Source organism: Mixophyes fleayi, chromosome 4, assembly GCF_038048845.1.
Source record: "Mixophyes fleayi isolate aMixFle1 chromosome 4, aMixFle1.hap1, whole genome shotgun sequence".
Lineage (NCBI taxonomy): Eukaryota > Metazoa > Chordata > Amphibia > Anura > Limnodynastidae > Mixophyes > Mixophyes fleayi.
In genome coordinates, this window is record NC_134405.1 from 278,548,099 (window position 1) to 278,569,775 (window position 21,677).

Genomic DNA, 21,677 nt, shown 5'->3' on the forward strand with positions numbered 1-21,677 from the left:
GCGCAAATCCACCTTGATGCACATGGAGATGAGAGAATCTAACTCGGCCGGGAGTTCTCTGGAAATTAGCTCATCCTTAATCCGGTCCACCAGACCTTGCCAAAAGGTTGCCACCAGTGCTTCGTTATTCCATTTTAACTCGGAAGCCAGGGTTCGAAATTGAACTGCGTATTGCCCCATGGACAGGTCACCTTGGCGGAGGTTTAACAAGCTAGTAGCTGCAGACGCAACTCTTCCGGGATCATCGAAGACTTTCCTGAAAGCTTCAATGAAAGAGTTGGAGTTATTAAGAAGTGGACCCCCTTGTTCCCATAAAGGTGAGGCCCAGGCAAGGGCTTGACCACTGAGGAGGGAGATGAGAAAGGCTACTTTGGTGCGTTCTGAAGAAAAGGCCCCTGGGTTGCACTCAAATTGAATGGCACATTGGTTCAGAAAGCCCCTGCACTTCTTGGGATCACCGTCAAACTTTTCGGGTGTCGGGATGCGTACACCGGAGGCCGCTGTAGAGACCGTAACCACACTGGATGCTGTGGATGCCGCAGAGGTTATGGCTGGTGTAGCGGGTGCAGCATTCTGAAATGTATCGAAGCGGGTAGCAATCCCTTGGACACATTGTAGAAGATGCGCTTGGGCTGCTTCTTGTTGCTCCACTCGTTGAGCCAAATGCAGGAGTAGGTCACGAGCAGACGGTTCACCAGACCCCTCCGTTGTCATGGCCAGAGTATACTGTCACGACTGATAGTGGGTGTATGACTGATAGTGGGTACCTGCTGTTGTTGGCGCAACTCAGAGGAAGGCGCGGAGTCTAACGTGCCCCTGGTATTCACCAGGAACCCCCGCAAGGAAGTATGGACTCCGCTGCAGGGACACGCAGGTCGTGGTCCTTCCTAGAGTCCACAGCGAGATACAAGGAGGTGTCAGACAGGCCGGGTCAGCAACGTTCAGGTAGAAGAGGTACAAAGGGAAATCCAGAAGAATGGTGGGGCAAGCCGGGTCGGTAACTTACAGGGAGCACAGTACAAAGGCAGAACCCAGATAGGGGTGGTCAAACGGTCCGGGTCAAAAGGGTCACAAGCAGCACGAGGAATGTCAGGAACAATACAGCAACTGGGATACACAACGCTGGAGACAGGAAGACCTGATACTCTGGCACTGGTGAGAGGGCAGGAAGAGGTTTAAATAGTGTGGTGACCCAATCAGAATCAGCGCTGCAGCGCTGTCATACCTGCCGCCGGGAATCCTTCATAGCGTCCCGTTGCCTAGCAACGGGGCGCGTCATACAGCGAGGTGTCAGCTGGCAGGGGGGATCCGGAAGTGATGCGTCTGGTTGCATAGCAACCAGACGCGCTGTCAGGCAGACAGGCGGCCGTGCGGACGGCGCCTGACAGTATACCCTCCTCTTCTTCCTCCTGTTTGAAGGAACTTTTTGAGAATTCTAGGAGCGTGAAGGTCCTGCTTGTCCACCCATGATCTCTCCTCTGGGCCAAATCCTTTCCAATGGACAAGAAATTGCTGTTTGCCACGAAGAATGCGAGAGGCCAAGATCCGATTGACTTCGAATTCAGTTCCAGAAGAGGTTTGTATTGGTGGGGGACGACAGGGAGGTCGATAGAATTTATTGAGTACCACTGGTCGTAGCAATGAGACATGAAAAGTATTATGACATCTCAGAGAAGGAGGAAGTTTCAATTTAAAGCATACAGGATTAATGACTTGCATGATGGTGTACGGGCCAATAAATCGAGGAGCCATCTTCATAGAAGGAACCTTTAGTCTTAGGTCCCAGGTGGATAGCCATACTTGGTCTCCCACCTTTAAGAGAGGAGTGGCCCTCCGATGACGATCTGCAAAGATTTTGTGATGCTGAGTAGCCTTGAGTAAAGCCATCTTAGTCTTAGCCCAAATGAGAGAAAACTCCCGATAAAGAGTATCTACGGCTGGAACCGGTGAAGAGGACACTGGAAAAGGATCCGGAAACACAGGATGACTTCCGTATACAATAAAGAATGGGGAGAATCCGGTAGACTCATGGATGTGTTGGTTATGGGAGAACTCCGCCCAAGGAAGGAATTGAGACCATTTATTCTGGTTGTCGGAGGTAAAACAGCGGAGGAATGTCTCGAGATCCTGATTGATTCGCTCCGTCTGTCCGTTGGTTTGCGGATGGTATCCCGAAGAAAATTTCAATTCTATGTTCAATCTCTTACAAAAGGTTCTCCAAAAATGGGATGTGAATTGGACTCCACGGACCGAAATGATCTCCTTTGGGCAACCATGTAGTCTGAATATCTCCTTGATAAAGATATCTGCCAGACGACTGGCCGTGGGCAGTCCAGATAGAGGAATAAAATGTGCCATCTTCGAAAATCGATCAATAACCACCCATATAGTGGTAAACCCTGCACTGAGGGGTAGGTCTGTGATAAAATCCATGGCCACACTTTCCCAAGGAGCATCGGGGATAGGGAGTGGACGAAGAAGGCCTGCCGGAACTCTTCTACAAGTTTTGTGCTGAGCACAAGTAGTGCAGGAAGCAATAAATTTACCAACATCGGCACGTACATTAGGCCACCAGAAGCGTCGGCAAAGCAGCGATGTTGTCTTCTTTATTCCAGCGTGGCCGGCAATGCGGGATGAATGAGCCCACTGCAGGGTCTTGAGCCGGAGATGAGGTTCCACGAATGACCGGCCTGGAGGAGGAGAGGACGTTTGGGTCCTAGTAAGGGCTACGATATTAGAAGGATCAATAATATGCTGAGGAACCAACGGTCTTAAACGATCGGAATCGTCAAATGAGCGAGATAATGCATCGGCACGTCCGTTCTTGGCTCCCGGACAGAATGTGAGCTTCATGTTAAATCGAGCAAAGAAAGATGCCCAGCGGGCTTGCCGAGGATTAAGGCAACGAGCCTCTTGAATGAACACTAGGTTCCGATGGTCGGTAAACACAGTAACAGGAAATATAGCCCCCTCCAACAGATGTCGCCATTCCTCCAGAGCCGCCTTGATGGCCAGTAACTCCTTGTCCCCTATTCCATAATTACATTCACTTGGAAGAAATCGTCTGGAGAAAAACCCACACGGGTTGTGTGAGCCAGCCAGAGACTCTTGAAAAAGCACCGCCCCAATGCCTACAGAGGATGCATCTACCTCTAAGAAGAAAGGTCGTTCTTGATCTGGCTGGGACAGAACTGGGGCTGAGGAAAATGCTTTCTTTAACGTTATGAAGGCAGACATGGCTTCCGAGGACCAAACCCTGGGGTTGGCAGTCTTCCTGGTTAAAGCTGTAATGGGGGCTATAATGGTGGAGAATCCCTGAATAAATTGGCGATAATAGTTTGCAAAGCCAATGAACCTTTGAATAGCTTTAAGGCCTTGTGGCTGAGGCCAATCCAGAATAGCTGACACCTTGGTGGGATCCATACAAAGACCTTGACCCGACACGATGAAACCAAGAAAAGGTACCTGGCTAATCTCGAACACACATTTCTCCAGCTTGCAGTAGAGGTGATGTTTCCGGAGTCTACGTAAGACCTCCTTTACTTGTTCCCGATGAGTCTTCAGATCTTTAGAAAATATTAATATATCGTCTAAATACACTACCACAGAAGTGTATAACAGGTCATGAAAGATATCGTTAACAAAGGTTTGGAAGATGGCTGGGGCGTTGCAGAGGCCGAAGGGCATCAACAGGTACTCGAAATGTCCATCTCTGGTGTTAAAGGCCGTTTTCCATCCGTCTCCCTTTTTGATGCGAATCAAATTATAGGCCCCACGGAGGTCTAGTTTGGAAAAAATTTGAGATACACTGAGTTTGTCAAAGAGGTCGGAGATGAGAGGTAGTGGATATCGATTTTTGACAGTGATGCGGTTGAGAGGACGATAATCAATACAAGGGCGAAGAGACCCATCCTTCTTCTTAACGAAAAAAAACCCTGCACCCGCTGGGGAAGTGGATTTGCGGATAAATCCCCGTTTCAGGTTTGCTGAAATATATTGAGACATGGCTGACGTCTCTGGACGAGATAAAGGGTAGGTCCTCCCTTTGGAGATGGGTTGGTCAGGAGATAAAACAATAGCGCAATCCCAGGGGCGATGAGGAGGCAAGATCTCCGCTTCCACTTTACTGAATACATCTTGGAATTCTATATAGGCCTCAGGAAGGTGGGTTAGCTCGGAATGAGCCATTACTTGACATTTTGGAGGCAAGACTCTAGACAGACATTCAAAGCGACATCCTGAACCCCACGACATAACTTGAGCGTGGTCCCAATCCATCTGAGGAGAATGTTTTCTCAGCCACGGTAGTCCCAAGATGAGGGGATTAATCGACCTTGGCAACACCAAAAGTTGGATCATTTCGCTATGAAGTACTCCTACCATCAACCGAACAGGAGAAGTCACGGAGGAGATGGAGCCGTGGGTGACACGACTTCCGTCGACTGCCGTCAGAGATAACGGTTGGGGCAATGGGTTTAAAGGTATTTGGAGCTGCGAAGCTAGATCTGCCGAAATGAAGTTCCCGGAGGAGCCGGAGTCCACAAAGGCCGTGGTGGAAAAGGTACCCTTGGGGGTGCTCAGGATGACAGCCATCTGAAATTCTGGGGAATTTTCTTTAGAATAGGGAGCAACTGTGGATTCTCCTAAAACGGCCTCCCCGCCACCGTTTAGGAGGAAGAGTTTCCCGGTTTCTTAGGACAAACTCTTAGCAGGTGTCCCGGATCTCCACAATACAGACACAGGCGTTGTTTGAAGCGTCTCTCCCTCTCTTCAAGGGATAATTTAGAGCGTCCTACTTGCATTGGTTCGTCCACTGGCAGGATGGGATTTTGGAACTGGGGTGCTAGCCATGGTATGAACCGTTTGCCAGGAGAGCGTTCCTGCGTGCGCTCTTGGTAGCGCAAATCCACCTTGATGCACATGGAGATGAGAGAATCTAACTCGGCCGGGAGTTCTCTGGAAATTAGCTCATCCTTAATCCGGTCCACCAGACCTTGCCAAAAGGTTGCCACCAGTGCTTCGTTATTCCATTTTAACTCGGAAGCCAGGGTTCGAAATTGAACTGCGTATTGCCCCATGGACAGGTCACCTTGGCGGAGGTTTAACAAGCTAGTAGCTGCAGACGCAACTCTTCCGGGATCATCGAAGACTTTCCTGAAAGCTTCAATGAAAGAGTTGGAGTTATTAAGAAGTGGACCCCCTTGTTCCCATAAAGGTGAGGCCCAGGCAAGGGCTTGACCACTGAGGAGGGAGATGAGAAAGGCTACTTTGGTGCGTTCTGAAGAAAAGGCCCCTGGGTTGCACTCAAATTGAATGGCACATTGGTTCAGAAAGCCCCTGCACTTCTTGGGATCACCGTCAAACTTTTCGGGTGTCGGGATGCGTACACCGGAGGCCGCTGTAGAGACCGTAACCACACTGGATGCTGTGGATGCCGCAGAGGTTATGGCTGGTGTAGCGGGTGCAGCATTCTGAAATGTATCGAAGCGGGTAGCAATCCCTTGGACACATTGTAGAAGATGCGCTTGGGCTGCTTCTTGTTGCTCCACTCGTTGAGCCAAATGCAGGAGTAGGTCACGAGCAGACGGTTCACCAGACCCCTCCGTTGTCATGGCCAGAGTATACTGTCACGACTGATAGTGGGTGTATGACTGATAGTGGGTACCTGCTGTTGTTGGCGCAACTCAGAGGAAGGCGCGGAGTCTAACGTGCCCCTGGTATTCACCAGGAACCCCCGCAAGGAAGTATGGACTCCGCTGCAGGGACACGCAGGTCGTGGTCCTTCCTAGAGTCCACAGCGAGATACAAGGAGGTGTCAGACAGGCCGGGTCAGCAACGTTCAGGTAGAAGAGGTACAAAGGGAAATCCAGAAGAATGGTGGGGCAAGCCGGGTCGGTAACTTACAGGGAGCACAGTACAAAGGCAGAACCCAGATAGGGGTGGTCAAACGGTCCGGGTCAAAAGGGTCACAAGCAGCACGAGGAATGTCAGGAACAATACAGCAACTGGGATACACAACGCTGGAGACAGGAAGACCTGATACTCTGGCACTGGTGAGAGGGCAGGAAGAGGTTTAAATAGTGTGGTGACCCAATCAGAATCAGCGCTGCAGCGCTGTCATACCTGCCGCCGGGAATCCTTCATAGCGTCCCGTTGCCTAGCAACGGGGCGCGTCATACAGCGAGGTGTCAGCTGGCAGGGGGGATCCGGAAGTGATGCGTCTGGTTGCATAGCAACCAGACGCGCTGTCAGGCAGACAGGCGGCCGTACGGACGGCGCCTGACAGTATACCCTCCTCTTCTTCCTCCTGTTTGAAGGAACTTTTTGAGAATTCTAGGAGCGTGAAGGTCCTGCTTGTCCACCCATGATCTCTCCTCTGGGCCAAATCCTTTCCAATGGACAAGAAATTGCTGTTTGCCACGAAGAATGCGAGAGGCCAAGATCCGATTGACTTCGAATTCAGTTCCAGAAGAGGTTTGTATTGGTGGGGGACGACAGGGAGGTCGATAGAATTTATTGAGTACCACTGGTCGTAGCAATGAGACATGAAAAGTATTATGACATCTCAGAGAAGGAGGAAGTTTCAATTTAAAGCATACAGGATTAATGACTTGCATGATGGTGTACGGGCCAATAAATCGAGGAGCCATCTTCATAGAAGGAACCTTTAGTCTTAGGTCCCAGGTGGATAGCCATACTTGGTCTCCCACCTTTAAGAGAGGAGTGGCCCTCCGATGACGATCTGCAAAGATTTTGTGATGCTGAGTAGCCTTGAGTAAAGCCATCTTAGTCTTAGCCCAAATGAGAGAAAACTCCCGATAAAGAGTATCTACGGCTGGAACCGGTGAAGAGGACACTGGAAAAGGATCCGGAAACACAGGATGACTTCCGTATACAATAAAGAATGGGGAGAATCCGGTAGACTCATGGATGTGTTGGTTATGGGAGAACTCCGCCCAAGGAAGGAATTGAGACCATTTATTCTGGTTGTCGGAGGTAAAACAGCGGAGGAATGTCTCGAGATCCTGATTGATTCGCTCCGTCTGTCCGTTGGTTTGCGGATGGTATCCCGAAGAAAATTTCAATTCTATGTTCAATCTCTTACAAAAGGTTCTCCAAAAATGGGATGTGAATTGGACTCCACGGACCGAAATGATCTCCTTTGGGCAACCATGTAGTCTGAATATCTCCTTGATAAAGATATCTGCCAGACGACTGGCCGTGGGCAGTCCAGTTAGAGGAATAAAATGTGCCATCTTCGAAAATCGATCAATAACCACCCATATAGTGGTAAACCCTGCACTGAGGGGTAGGTCTGTGATAAAATCCATGGCCACACTTTCCCAAGGAGCATCGGGGATAGGGAGTGGACGAAGAAGGCCTGCCGGAACTCTTCTACAAGTTTTGTGCTGAGCACAAGTAGTGCAGGAAGCAATAAATTTACCAACATCGGCACGTACATTAGGCCACCAGAAGCGTCGGCAAAGCAGCGATGTTGTCTTCTTTATTCCAGCGTGGCCGGCAATGCGGGATGAATGAGCCCACTGCAGGGTCTTGAGCCGGAGATGAGGTTCCACGAATGACCGGCCTGGAGGAGGAGAGGACGTTTGGGTCCTAGTAAGGGCTACGATATTAGAAGGATCAATAATATGCTGAGGAACCAACGGTCTTAAACGATCGGAATCGTCAAATGAGCGAGATAATGCATCGGCACGTCCGTTCTTGGCTCCCGGACAGAATGTGAGCTTCATGTTAAATCGAGCAAAGAAAGATGCCCAGCGGGCTTGCCGAGGATTAAGGCAACGAGCCTCTTGAATGAACACTAGGTTCCGATGGTCGGTAAACACAGTAACAGGAAATATAGCCCCCTCCAACAGATGTCGCCATTCCTCCAGAGCCGCCTTGATGGCCAGTAACTCCTTGTCCCCTATTCCATAATTACATTCACTTGGAAGAAATCGTCTGGAGAAAAACCCACACGGGTTGTGTGAGCCAGCCAGAGACTCTTGAAAAAGCACCGCCCCAATGCCTACAGAGGATGCATCTACCTCTAAGAAGAAAGGTCGTTCTTGATCTGGCTGGGACAGAACTGGGGCTGAGGAAAATGCTTTCTTTAACGTTATGAAGGCAGACATGGCTTCCGAGGACCAAACCCTGGGGTTGGCAGTCTTCCTGGTTAAAGCTGTAATGGGGGCTATAATGGTGGAGAATCCCTGAATAAATTGGCGATAATAGTTTGCAAAGCCAATGAACCTTTGAATAGCTTTAAGGCCTTGTGGCTGAGGCCAATCCAGAATAGCTGACACCTTGGTGGGATCCATACAAAGACCTTGACCCGACACGATGAAACCAAGAAAAGGTACCTGGCTAATCTCGAACACACATTTCTCCAGCTTGCAGTAGAGGTGATGTTTCCGGAGTCTACGTAAGACCTCCTTTACTTGTTCCCGATGAGTCTTCAGATCTTTAGAAAATATTAATATATCGTCTAAATACACTACCACAGAAGTGTATAACAGGTCATGAAAGATATCGTTAACAAAGGTTTGGAAGATGGCTGGGGCGTTGCAGAGGCCGAAGGGCATCAACAGGTACTCGAAATGTCCATCTCTGGTGTTAAAGGCCGTTTTCCATCCGTCTCCCTTTTTGATGCGAATCAAATTATAGGCCCCACGGAGGTCTAGTTTGGAAAAAATTTGAGATACACTGAGTTTGTCAAAGAGGTCGGAGATGAGAGGTAGTGGATATCGATTTTTGACAGTGATGCGGTTGAGAGGACGATAATCAATACAAGGGCGAAGAGACCCATCCTTCTTCTTAACGAAAAAAAACCCTGCACCCGCTGGGGAAGTGGATTTGCGGATAAATCCCCGTTTCAGGTTTGCTGAAATATATTGAGACATGGCTGACGTCTCTGGACGAGATAAAGGGTAGGTCCTCCCTTTGGAGATGGGTTGGTCAGGAGATAAAACAATAGCGCAATCCCAGGGGCGATGAGGAGGCAAGATCTCCGCTTCCACTTTACTGAATACATCTTGGAATTCTATATAGGCCTCAGGAAGGTGGGTTAGCTCGGAATGAGCCATTACTTGACATTTTGGAGGCAAGACTCTAGACAGACATTCAAAGCGACATCCTGAACCCCACGACATAACTTGAGCGTGGTCCCAATCCATCTGAGGAGAATGTTTTCTCAGCCACGGTAGTCCCAAGATGAGGGGATTAATCGACCTTGGCAACACCAAAAGTTGGATCATTTCGCTATGAAGTACTCCTACCATCAACCGAACAGGAGAAGTCACGGAGGAGATGGAGTCGTGGGTGACACGACTTCCGTCGACTGCCGTCAGAGATAACGGTTGGGGCAATGGGTTTAAAGGTATTTGGAGCTGCGAAGCTAGATCTGCCGAAATGAAGTTCCCGGAGGAGCCGGAGTCCACAAAGGCCGTGGTGGAAAAGGTACCCTTGGGGGTGCTCAGGATGACAGCCATCTGAAATTCTGGGGAATTTTCTTTAGAATAGGGAGCAACTGTGGATTCTCCTAAAACGGCCTCCCCGCCACCGTTTAGGAGGAAGAGTTTCCCGGTTTCTTAGGACAAACTCTTAGCAGGTGTCCCGGATCTCCACAATACAGACACAGGCGTTGTTTGAAGCGTCTCTCCCTCTCTTCAAGGGATAATTTAGAGCGTCCTACTTGCATTGGTTCGTCCACTGGCAGGATGGGATTTTGGAACTGGGGTGCTAGCCATGGTATGAACCGTTTGCCAGGAGAGCGTTCCTGCGTGCGCTCTTGGTAGCGCAAATCCACCTTGATGCACATGGAGATGAGAGAATCTAACTCGGCCGGGAGTTCTCTGGAAATTAGCTCATCCTTAATCCGGTCCACCAGACCTTGCCAAAAGGTTGCCACCAGTGCTTCGTTATTCCATTTTAACTCGGAAGCCAGGGTTCGAAATTGAACTGCGTATTGCCCCATGGACAGGTCACCTTGGCGGAGGTTTAACAAGCTAGTAGCTGCAGACGCAACTCTTCCGGGATCATCGAAGACTTTCCTGAAAGCTTCAATGAAAGAGTTGGAGTTATTAAGAAGTGGACCCCCTTGTTCCCATAAAGGTGAGGCCCAGGCAAGGGCTTGACCACTGAGGAGGGAGATGAGAAAGGCTACTTTGGTGCGTTCTGAAGAAAAGGCCCCTGGGTTGCACTCAAATTGAATGGCACATTGGTTCAGAAAGCCCCTGCACTTCTTGGGATCACCGTCAAACTTTTCGGGTGTCGGGATGCGTACACCGGAGGCCGCTGTAGAGACCGTAACCACACTGGATGCTGTGGATGCCGCAGAGGTTATGGCTGGTGTAGCGGGTGCAGCATTCTGAAATGTATCGAAGCGGGTAGCAATCCCTTGGACACATTGTAGAAGATGCGCTTGGGCTGCTTCTTGTTGCTCCACTCGTTGAGCCAAATGCAGGAGTAGGTCACGAGCAGACGGTTCACCAGACCCCTCCGTTGTCATGGCCAGAGTATACTGTCACGACTGATAGTGGGTGTATGACTGATAGTGGGTACCTGCTGTTGTTGGCGCAACTCAGAGGAAGGCGCGGAGTCTAACGTGCCCCTGGTATTCACCAGGAACCCCCGCAAGGAAGTATGGACTCCGCTGCAGGGACACGCAGGTCGTGGTCCTTCCTAGAGTCCACAGCGAGATACAAGGAGGTGTCAGACAGGCCGGGTCAGCAACGTTCAGGTAGAAGAGGTACAAAGGGAAATCCAGAAGAATGGTGGGGCAAGCCGGGTCGGTAACTTACAGGGAGCACAGTACAAAGGCAGAATCCAGATAGGGGTGGTCAAACGGTCCGGGTCAAAAGGGTCACAAGCAGCACGAGGAATGTCAGGAACAATACAGCAACTGGGATACACAACGCTGGAGACAGGAAGACCTGATACTCTGGCACTGGTGAGAGGGCAGGAAGAGGTTTAAATAGTGTGGTGACCCAATCAGAATCAGCGCTGCAGCGCTGTCATACCTGCCGCCGGGAATCCTTCATAGCGTCCCGTTGCCTAGCAACGGGGCGCGTCATACAGCGAGGTGTCAGCTGGCAGGGGGGATCCGGAAGTGATGCGTCTGGTTGCATAGCAACCAGACGCGCTGTCAGGCAGACAGGCGGCCGTGCGGACGGCGCCTGACAGTATACCCTCCTCTTCTTCCTCCTGTTTGAAGGAACTTTTTGAGAATTCTAGGAGCGTGAAGGTCCTGCTTGTCCACCCATGATCTCTCCTCTGGGCCAAATCCTTTCCAATGGACAAGAAATTGCTGTTTGCCACGAAGAATGCGAGAGGCCAAGATCCGATTGACTTCGAATTCAGTTCCAGAAGAGGTTTGTATTGGTGGGGGACGACAGGGAGGTCGATAGAATTTATTGAGTACCACTGGTCGTAGCAATGAGACATGAAAAGTATTATGACATCTCAGAGAAGGAGGAAGTTTCAATTTAAAGCATACAGGATTAATGACTTGCATGATGGTGTACGGGCCAATAAATCGAGGAGCCATCTTCATAGAAGGAACCTTTAGTCTTAGGTCCCAGGTGGATAGCCATACTTGGTCTCCCACCTTTAAGAGAGGAGTGGCCCTCCGATGACGATCTGCAAAGATTTTGTGATGCTGAGTAGCCTTGAGTAAAGCCATCTTAGTCTTAGCCCAAATGAGAGAAAACTCCCGATAAAGAGTATCTACGGCTGGAACCGGTGAAGAGGACACTGGAAAAGGATCCGGAAACACAGGATGACTTCCGTATACAATAAAGAATGGGGAGAATCCGGTAGACTCATGGATGTGTTGGTTATGGGAGAACTCCGCCCAAGGAAGGAATTGAGACCATTTATTCTGGTTGTCGGAGGTAAAACAGCGGAGGAATGTCTCGAGATCCTGATTGATTCGCTCCGTCTGTCCGTTGGTTTGCGGATGGTATCCCGAAGAAAATTTCAATTCTATGTTCAATCTCTTACAAAAGGTTCTCCAAAAATGGGATGTGAATTGGACTCCACGGACCGAAATGATCTCCTTTGGGCAACCATGTAGTCTGAATATCTCCTTGATAAAGATATCTGCCAGACGACTGGCCGTGGGCAGTCCAGTTAGAGGAATAAAATGTGCCATCTTCGAAAATCGATCAATAACCACCCATATAGTGGTAAACCCTGCACTGAGGGGTAGGTCTGTGATAAAATCCATGGCCACACTTTCCCAAGGAGCATCGGGGATAGGGAGTGGACGAAGAAGGCCTGCCGGAACTCTTCTACAAGTTTGGTGTCAGCTGGCAGGGGGGATCCGGAAGTGATGCGTCTGGTTGCATAGCAACCAGACGCGCTGTCAGGCAGACAGGCGGCCGTGCGGACGGCGCCTGACACCACCATGCGCATGATCCCTCACTACTTACATTCACAAACCATGGAGGGGTTAGTGATTATACTAGCCTTATCATCATCATCACCATTTATATAGCGCTGTACAGAGAACTCATTCACAGAAAGAGAGACTAAGGTCAATTTTTGATAGCAGCCAATTAACCTACTTGTATGTTTTTGGAGTGTGGGAGGAAACCAGAGCACCCGGAGGAAACACACGCAACCGCGGGGAGAACATACAAACTGCACACAGATAAGGCCATGTTCCTGAAATGAACTCATGACACCAGCGCTGTGAGGCAGAAGTGCTAACCACTTAGCCACCGTGCTGCCCATACACCTTATCTCTCTGGAGCAGGCAAAATGGATTTTTGAAACACAAAAACAGCAGTTGCAACTGTGAATAAGGTATCAAATAAAGAGACATGTCTCTGATGAAATCGCCACGTAAGCAATGAAACACATCAGACTACTACCTAACCTCCGGTCCGTTATCTGAGCTATTGTATTATACATATTACCGCTCTAGCCCCTGTGGTTAGCTTGTCAAGGAATGATTATACATCGTGTGTCTTCTTGTGATCTGGATGTCTAAGTTACATTTGCAACGTGAAAAATATTCTAACCATGCTCTATATGAGACGAGTTGGACACTGCAAGAAGCTGATCCATCTAGTGCACACGGAGCTGTGCGGCATTCGATTTTAGATTGTGTCAATTCTCTTGCAAGTCGACACTAATAGGAGGAGGAGTTTTGAATCCTGCCAGACAGCACCAGTAATGTGGGACGTTAACTAACTCTGTGCAAATGTTGCTGTGCGAGATTTCAGATTTCCCCTACTCAGGTCACAGGTAGGAACTCTGATATTGTGAGAGACAGCTCCAGTAAGATCCTCTCAGCCATAACTGTGGCTCACACCTCCACGTATATGATTGTTTCAAAGGATTGTGACACAGAACTATATAATTATTTTTCAATATATATTGTCCTTGTTAGCATTTTTCCATCCAGGGTATGGCTATATGTGTACACAATATATCTATTTGAATATTCTACTAACTCATATTGTTGAGCAGTTGAAACATTGTTCTTTAATTCATTGTGAATTCACTCCCAGCTATTTTTATCTGGATATTGTACTATAGTAATCTAATTATATCTCCTGAGGGAGTTTTATAATTATATTTATTTTTATTTACATCCAGCCTGACATGGTATAATGGTTTATATTTATTTTAAATTGGTTTGTATGTAATTTTTAATAAATTAGTCGTTTAACCGCAGTGCATTGATCTCTTTATTTGATACCATACACACAGTTTCAACTGCTGTTTTTCTGTTTAATTTTTTAAGGGATTGCAGACTCCTCGCAACTGGTGCTATTTTGGTATCTGCCTTTTCAGCGATTCAGAGTATATTTTGTGTGCTTATTTAAAATGGATTTTTGATATGAAAACTCTCACACCCAGAGGTCTGAACATTGTTTTTGAGCTAGGTAATTTTCTATAAGTATCAGACCACCAGTGTAAGTTGGGGGTAACTTCTTTGATCAATGATATCCTTACAACCTCAATATCTTTACAAACTGGACATAAACGTTATACCTGCAAGTCATGGGCTGAATCAATGGCAGGCTAAGATCTAACCAATCCGTTCCCACTGTTGTTGTAGGCACCTATTTGAACTCACTGTTTTTTCACTCTGGCACCACTTATCCCTGAGGAAGCTTTTGGGCGAAACGAGTCGGATATTGGAGTTCTGCAAACACTATAAAGAAACGGTTCATCTGCCCTATTTATTAATGCACAGCGGAGCAGTGAAATGCTTTCTATACACATTGCTGCAGGCGCATTTGAGTATAGCCGCGGCCGTGACTATTACTTTCCGTTCTCCCAGGCAAACACTTCTGGTGTCCTCAAATAGAGATATTAACAAATTCAATAGTAATGTGTACTTAAAATAATATATGTTGATATTTTTGTTTATATAAAGCAGCAGATAGATTAAAACGTGGCACTTAAACACAGAATATGTGAGTAGAAATTAATAAATATCGAATATAGGAAAACACTTTCTTCATAAGATAAGGCAGCCTCCCTCCCAGATTACGGATGGTACTCCGATAATAAATAAATCAATATATACAAAGATAGGAGGATGAAATGGCGCCAATATAGGTAGTGTTAGCTGGTAACAATCACCCAGACAGTCAATGATTATTGATATGCAGAGTATAAATCTTTGCAAGCTGGTACAGTCATTATTCAACAGCTTCCAGATACTCCAACTATATACTGAAATGCAGACAGAGAAAAGCAAAAGATGTAGTGTCACAGGCACCCGTGATATACAGTATAAAAATAGGTGGCAGCGTATCAAATAGATATAAATAAACAGCTTATCTGTGTCAGAATAATCTGAACGTAGTCTCCAAACAGCCAAGTGAGTCAGGAACCGATGTGTAAACTGCTTGTGAAGATATATTATATCTGGATCATCAACCACAGCAAATTCACTGCTTGCAAACTCCACTCAGCCGATATTTTAAAAAGAAAAGAGCCATATAGTGTAGTACTTTTAAACGATTTAATCGGCATATATCATAAAAAATTCACACTCACAATATATATATATTTTAAAAGCTTATCTGTAATCCTGTAGTATAAGGCTGCTACACAGTGTGGATATCTGGACACTCCATGAAGTGAACACCGATGGACTCCATACAAAAGTACTCAAAGGGAAAACTCTCACGGACCATGGTGAGCAGCATAGCCTTCAATATACCAGGAATAGATGATAGGAAACAAACTCAACGCGTTTCGTCATGTAAAAACTTCATCAGGAGGAGTATTTTAGACCAGCACTCAGTGCTGTCTTATATAGCGATGGCGTGTGCCATTTTGCGCATGCGCAGTACATCGCTTTTTCGCGCATGCGCAGAGTGGACCTTTGAATCGGCGCTTGCTCTGAACCTTTAATATACCAGGAATAGATGATAGGAAACAATCTCAACGCATTTCGTCATGTAAAGACTTCATCAGGAGGAGTATTTTAGACCAGCACTCGGTGCTGTCTTATATAGCGATGGCGGGCGCCATTTTGCGCATGCGCAGTACAGCGCTTTTTCGCGCATGCGCAGAGTGGACCTTTGAATCGGCGCTTGCACTGTATGTGCAAGGGGGGTAATGTAAATGCCTGAAAAAGTCAGGTATTAAGCCAGGTGGAGTGGAGAGGAAAGATTATAAGGTTTCCTGTAGAGAGGGTTTGTATATTACTAAAGTGTAAATAGGGCAAGTAATTATACTGCAGTAGATAGCGGTGGCCATCTTTAGCAAGGGCAAAGCAGCTGAAAATATTGAGTCCTACTAGTATGTAGCCCACAAGTGCACACACCTTTTACATCTTTTATGGTCTGTCCATCTATTGCCTTTATTTTAGTGTGATACATATGCATGATTTAATAGCAACTCTTTTGATGTTTATTTATACTGTGCATTTTTATTGTATATACTACAGACTTTGTAGATTGGCTCATTAGTGGGCTTTGTAGTTTCCAGGACACATCCCTATGTGTGCACTTGTGGGCTACATACTAGTAGGACTCAATATCTTCAGCTCCTTTGCCCTTGCTAAAGATGGCCACCGCTATCTACTGCAGTATAATTACTTGCCCTTTTTACACTTTAGTAATATTTTTCAGGCCCTTACCCATTCGGGGTTAAAGTTGTTTCATTCCCAGCCAATAGAATCCATGGGGAGTGGTTTTAGTCACCTCAATATGAACTCCCAGGGATTGCTAGATCTTTCCTTCCCGCGCTTTCACAGATGCCTCCCCGCCCGCCCAGCTAGTTATTTGTTTGATTCTAACAAATCTTTTTTTACAGAGGAGGCGCAGTTGGTGGGAGAGCAGTGCAGTCAACGACTAGTCACAACGGTGGTTATGATATTTGGCCGCACGTCACTGCCCCTTTCAAGTAACATTACTCTTGATCCTTCTGAGTGGAGGATCCCTTGGCGTGCTTTGCGTGGCCGTCAATGTTGAGTCCAGAAGGGAGCAGTCATGTTGACGCCTGTTTAACACCGGCCAATGGTAAGGGAGTATTCCTTGGTTAGTTTGAATGCCATTTGGGCATTGCAGTATTTGGTTAGATGATTAGTTGTTTAGTTGACTGCAGTTTGCTCTCGCCACCACCAGGTGACTTTCATTTAATTGGTTTATAATTAATAAAAAACTGCGACCTTTTGCCAAAGTAGCTATACGTGTCTGTGTCTTTATTTCAATAGTTTAATTTACACTTATAAGGTACGAAGGTTGGTAAGGTGCGTGAAGGAAAGGACATTCGCCATATGCATTTTCTAATAATGTAGGATCAATAAAGAGCAAAATTATCTGATTTAGGCATATTTTAGCAAGTTTTCTAAAAAAAATACAGATCCAAAACCAAAACCAAAACACACAAGGGCCGTTTTGCCAAAAGCAAAAGCAAAACCAAAACACAAAGCTAATCCAGATCCAAAACCACTTCACGGGGGTCAGTGAGCATCTCTAATACTAACACACAAACAACCATCAAGTAATATCAGCTACCAACTGGGACCCAGACTCGCAAAGGGCGTAAAATAGCAGTCCCTCAGTATAATACTTCCAAATATTTGTACATATCCCAGGGTTTCATCCTTTATCTCATGTAGCAACTGATCTCTTCTCTGACGCTTATTCCATGAGTAGTTACCTAAACAAGTGGCAACCCTGCAATAAACAAAGATGAAAAATTAGTAGCACAATAAGAGCAATTCTTTGAAATACCCCAAAAAATGTATCAATCCTTGTCCTATATATAATCTTGATCTATAAATAAAATAGTCTATTAAAATAACCCTCAAAATCTTATTTTCTTATTCCATTCCCCTCATCCTGGGTTTTCGCTAGGTTTGAGCTTTAGAGGAATGTCTCTTCTATAGACTATTCTATTTATTTAAAACTGCAATCCTCCTACTGATGAATAATACTGTGATATGTGAAACTTCTAGGGATGTTTTTACATTGCAATAGTCGGTATCTCCAGCGCTGGAAAGGGGAAAGGGAATGGAGGAAAGGGGAAGCCAAACAGCATAAGTATTGAAAGGCAAAAAATATTTTGTTCTAGCAAGTAGGCCAGCCGGCGTACTTGTATTTATTGATAAAGATACAATATCTTATAATACAATAAAATGACTGAATCTAGATATAAATATCATGTAGAAACACAGTAAGAGCTGGAGTGCAGAAAACGGATTCTTGTGAGTCTTAAACCCGTTGGCACAAATAGGAGTTTCTGTTGCTAAAGCCAGCCGGCTAAGAGCAAACAATATATGCAATACAGAGCATGGAGAAATTAAATGTCCACAAAGTGGATAGTCCAGAAACACAAAGGTAGAATAATAAATAATAGTTGAGTGGTATGCGGAGACAGCAGTGGATAACTCCTAATATAAGGTTTAGTCTCTACTTGCATGCAAGAGTATCAGAAGTGGGAAAAAACCCCGAGCCTGAAGTACAAGTAAATAATATCCATAAAACGGAACTGCAAAGACAGGTAAAGGATGACAAATATCAGAGGCTGATGTTAAACAGTCCTCTAAAATATACGGTTTTAAGACTCACAAGAATCCGTTTTCTGCACTCCAGCTCTTACTGTGTTTCTACATGATATTTATATCCAGATTTAGTCATTTTATTGTTTTATAAGATATTGTATCTTTATCAATAAATACAAGTACGCCGGCTGGCCTACTTGCTAGAACAAAATATTTTTTGCCTTTCAATACTTATGCTGTTTGGCTTCCCTTTTCCTCCATTCCCTTTCCCCTTTCCCGTGACGGATATACCGACTATTGCTATCTGTTAGGGGTTGGGACCATTCCCCTTCATTATATCTCGTCGGCTGCATTTACATTCCCTTGGGAAGCGCAAGAATCTCCATATTTTTACTCATATGTTTACTCATATGTTTCCACATTGAAAACAGCAGACAGTGGGCAAATCTTGAGTTATTTTATTAATTTCTGAATCCACAGTGCACCAAGACGGACCAGGTATTGCCACCTTCATTAGCCTCTCATTATGCCCCCCACAATGTAAGATAAGACATATATATTTTTTTTTATTTGACACATTACTGTCTTTTACATCATTAGCTGGGCAGGGAAGGATTCCCTGACCACCAGTCAGATGCTATTGTGATGCTATTATTGCAGTGGTCCAGCACTTGCCTAGGAATGTTTTGATTCTGAAATATTAAGTGGCAGTGTTCCAGCAATCAAAACTATTGTTAGTCATCACGTTAGGAAAAACTGCGGTGTTGTATTGAACAAGAGACAAGTAGGTTTTCTCTGATACAGCTGACATATTCTCTATTGTTAATATTGTTTCGTGATGTCCAATTTACATTACATCTAAATCTTGTGCTTCATAAATGAGGTCTAGTAAATTTGAGATATGTTTGGTTATATGTTGTATTTCAAATGTTGTATTTTATTGTCTAGTTGCATGTTGGTGACAGATACTCTTTAAGCTCTTTCCAATGAATCTAAGGATTGTAATTGAATTGCAAGTATTTCTACATTGATCATTTTATCAGATTATAGCCCATGTAGCTATAGAGTACAAATAAGCAAAAATGCTGCAAAATGTTGTGTGTATTGAATTTTGCTACAAAAGAGGTTGTTTCACAGAGGTGCAAAGTTTTGGCGATACAATCTTGAAATTTCAATTTGGTTTTTTCATTCTGTGGAGTAATATGTTGCAATGGTTTTTTTTTAAATTCACATTTTACTGACCTTATAGTCATGAATAGAGCGGTGATGATGACAGTTAATTAATTCTGCTGTGTTGCAGATTTGGGATGACTGGAAACACTTATGGGGCCTATTTATCATATATTTAATTATCTGTCAAATTCCCGAAAATGTCAGTTTATTAACCACAAAAACGACATTTATCATCATTGCGCTTTGCATCCGTGCTCGTTTTACTGAGCAGTCCCCATAAAAGTGTATGGGGGCTGCTTAGTAACACTAGTTATCAATAGCCGAAAAGAAAAAAAAATCTTTTTTTTCATGGTACAACTGGCGTACATTTTCATAATTGAAAACTTTTAATGCTGTCCGAAGAGCAGAGCTGTCACATGATAATAGTTCATCATACAGGGCTGTCTGTTCACATGCCCGATACTTTAGGGCCGATGTATGCGCACTATTTGTTTAAGGAAGATGCTGTCATCGCAAGTTTCTTTGCGGTGACCAGGCAGTGAAAAGGTAAGTGTTAAACTTCACAGGGACAGCAGTTTATCGTGACTCACTGCTAAAGTTTTTTGATAAATATGAAAGTTTAATCCTTATCAATGCGATGAGGATTGAAAACTATCTTTCATATTATGTGGTGCTGCAGAAATATGCCTCTTAAGGTCAAATACCACTGGTGAAATATGTAAAATCTTGCTAGCCAGTACAAACTAAAATACATATTTTGCAGAACAGTTTTGAAAATTCTACTCATCTCTACTGTAGAGTATACTTTGATTGGACCTATTTTTAGTCTTTCGCTGACATCTGCAGGCCATTTCTGTTATAGCAACCTTAAAAAATGAAGGCATTTTTGTACAGAAAGTAGCTAAAACAGAAGTGGCCCGATGATGAGTAGGTTGTAAATTAGGCATCATATTTGCTCAAAAAAAGGCATGAATATGCTGAAACTTAAGCAACTTAAGATCTATGTGAATCAGCATCAGGGCTGCTGGGACCTGAAGAGCACCTGTAAAAAAAAATAGCAAACTAAATACACACAAACAATTCAAATTACTTTATTGAAAATAAAAAACTTATCATAGATACCTTTGTTTACCATTTTATTGTATACTTAAATCCTGGGGAAGGGGGATGCTCTTCTTTTTTCCAGCTTGGAAATCCATTGGGAAAAATGAAAAACTATGTGGAGCAACAAGAACATGCTCCTAGTGAACAGCCTGTCAGCTTCTAATCAATACAGATCAGCTCCTCTCTGATTGGGGTGAGTGTTTATGAAAGCTGCTCTGTATTGGATAGTAGTGGTGATAACTAACTTTAATGAACTTCATTGCATCAATCGAGTTCATTGATAAAATGCATCAGCCACTGTCTAGCAAATGCTCAGACATAGGGCCCCGAGATCTGATGTCAGAAAATTTTGGTGATGACATCTCCCAACAATGACCATTTTTTGCCACAATATTGCTTTTTTTTTCAGTTGAGGCCAAGAACATACTCCACAGCTTTCCTAAAGATGGGTTTGTTCCTTACTTTAACATAGAATCGGTTTATATTAAGGCTTTATGAGGAAATAAGGACACACTTTTAAAGTAGGACACACACAGATAGGACACACACACAGATAGGATACTATTGGTCAACTGTACTCACAGTCCATCCTGTTTCTTATGAAGCTTGAAGTACACCTTCTGAAGCTTCCACTGTGTGAGCTCTGAGCATTTCCTATCCGACCTGCAGGAATGGGCCCTGGTCACAACCTGGGCATCAGGGCCTGATTATCTAACAGGCTGACTAGGCTGCAGCCTAGGGTGAAAGGTCTTGTGATGTAAAAATAAAACATGAAAACAAAGTGCAGCAGTGTCGGACTGGGGCAGGAAGGGCCCACCGGGGGACTGCAACACTAGGGACCCACCAGAGGGGGTGTGGTCAGCCATCATAGAGGCAGAACCTGACACTAGAGGGGGAGTGGTCAGTCCACGAAGGACAGCTAGCACCTTAGTGTAGTATATAAAGCATACAGTGTGTGTATAAAGAATACACAGTCTTGATCTGCCCCTTAGATTGGGCGGAACAGTCACCAAAAAGCAGGATTGTCCCACTAGACCAGGCTTGGCTAACCTGTGGTACTCCAGATGTTGTGAAACTACAAGCCCCAGCATGCTTTGCCAATATATAGCAGCTTATTGCTGTAAGGGTATGCTGGGACTTGTAGTTTCACAACACCTGGAGTACCACAGGTTAGCCAAGCCTGCACTAGACTCAGAACATTTGACAGACTGTCCTACCTGTTTGTTGTCACTTTTACCACCTGTGGCTGCTGGTTTCTTTAGTTGCGGCTTGTCTGGATCCTGGAATGTTGAGGGCCCTATTTGGAAAAAATAATGGGTACATTTAGAAACGCCAACCATCCCTGCCATTAAATCAACAGCAACCATTTAATAATTAGGCCCCAGCAATAAATTTACGTTTACGTTTTAATACATCC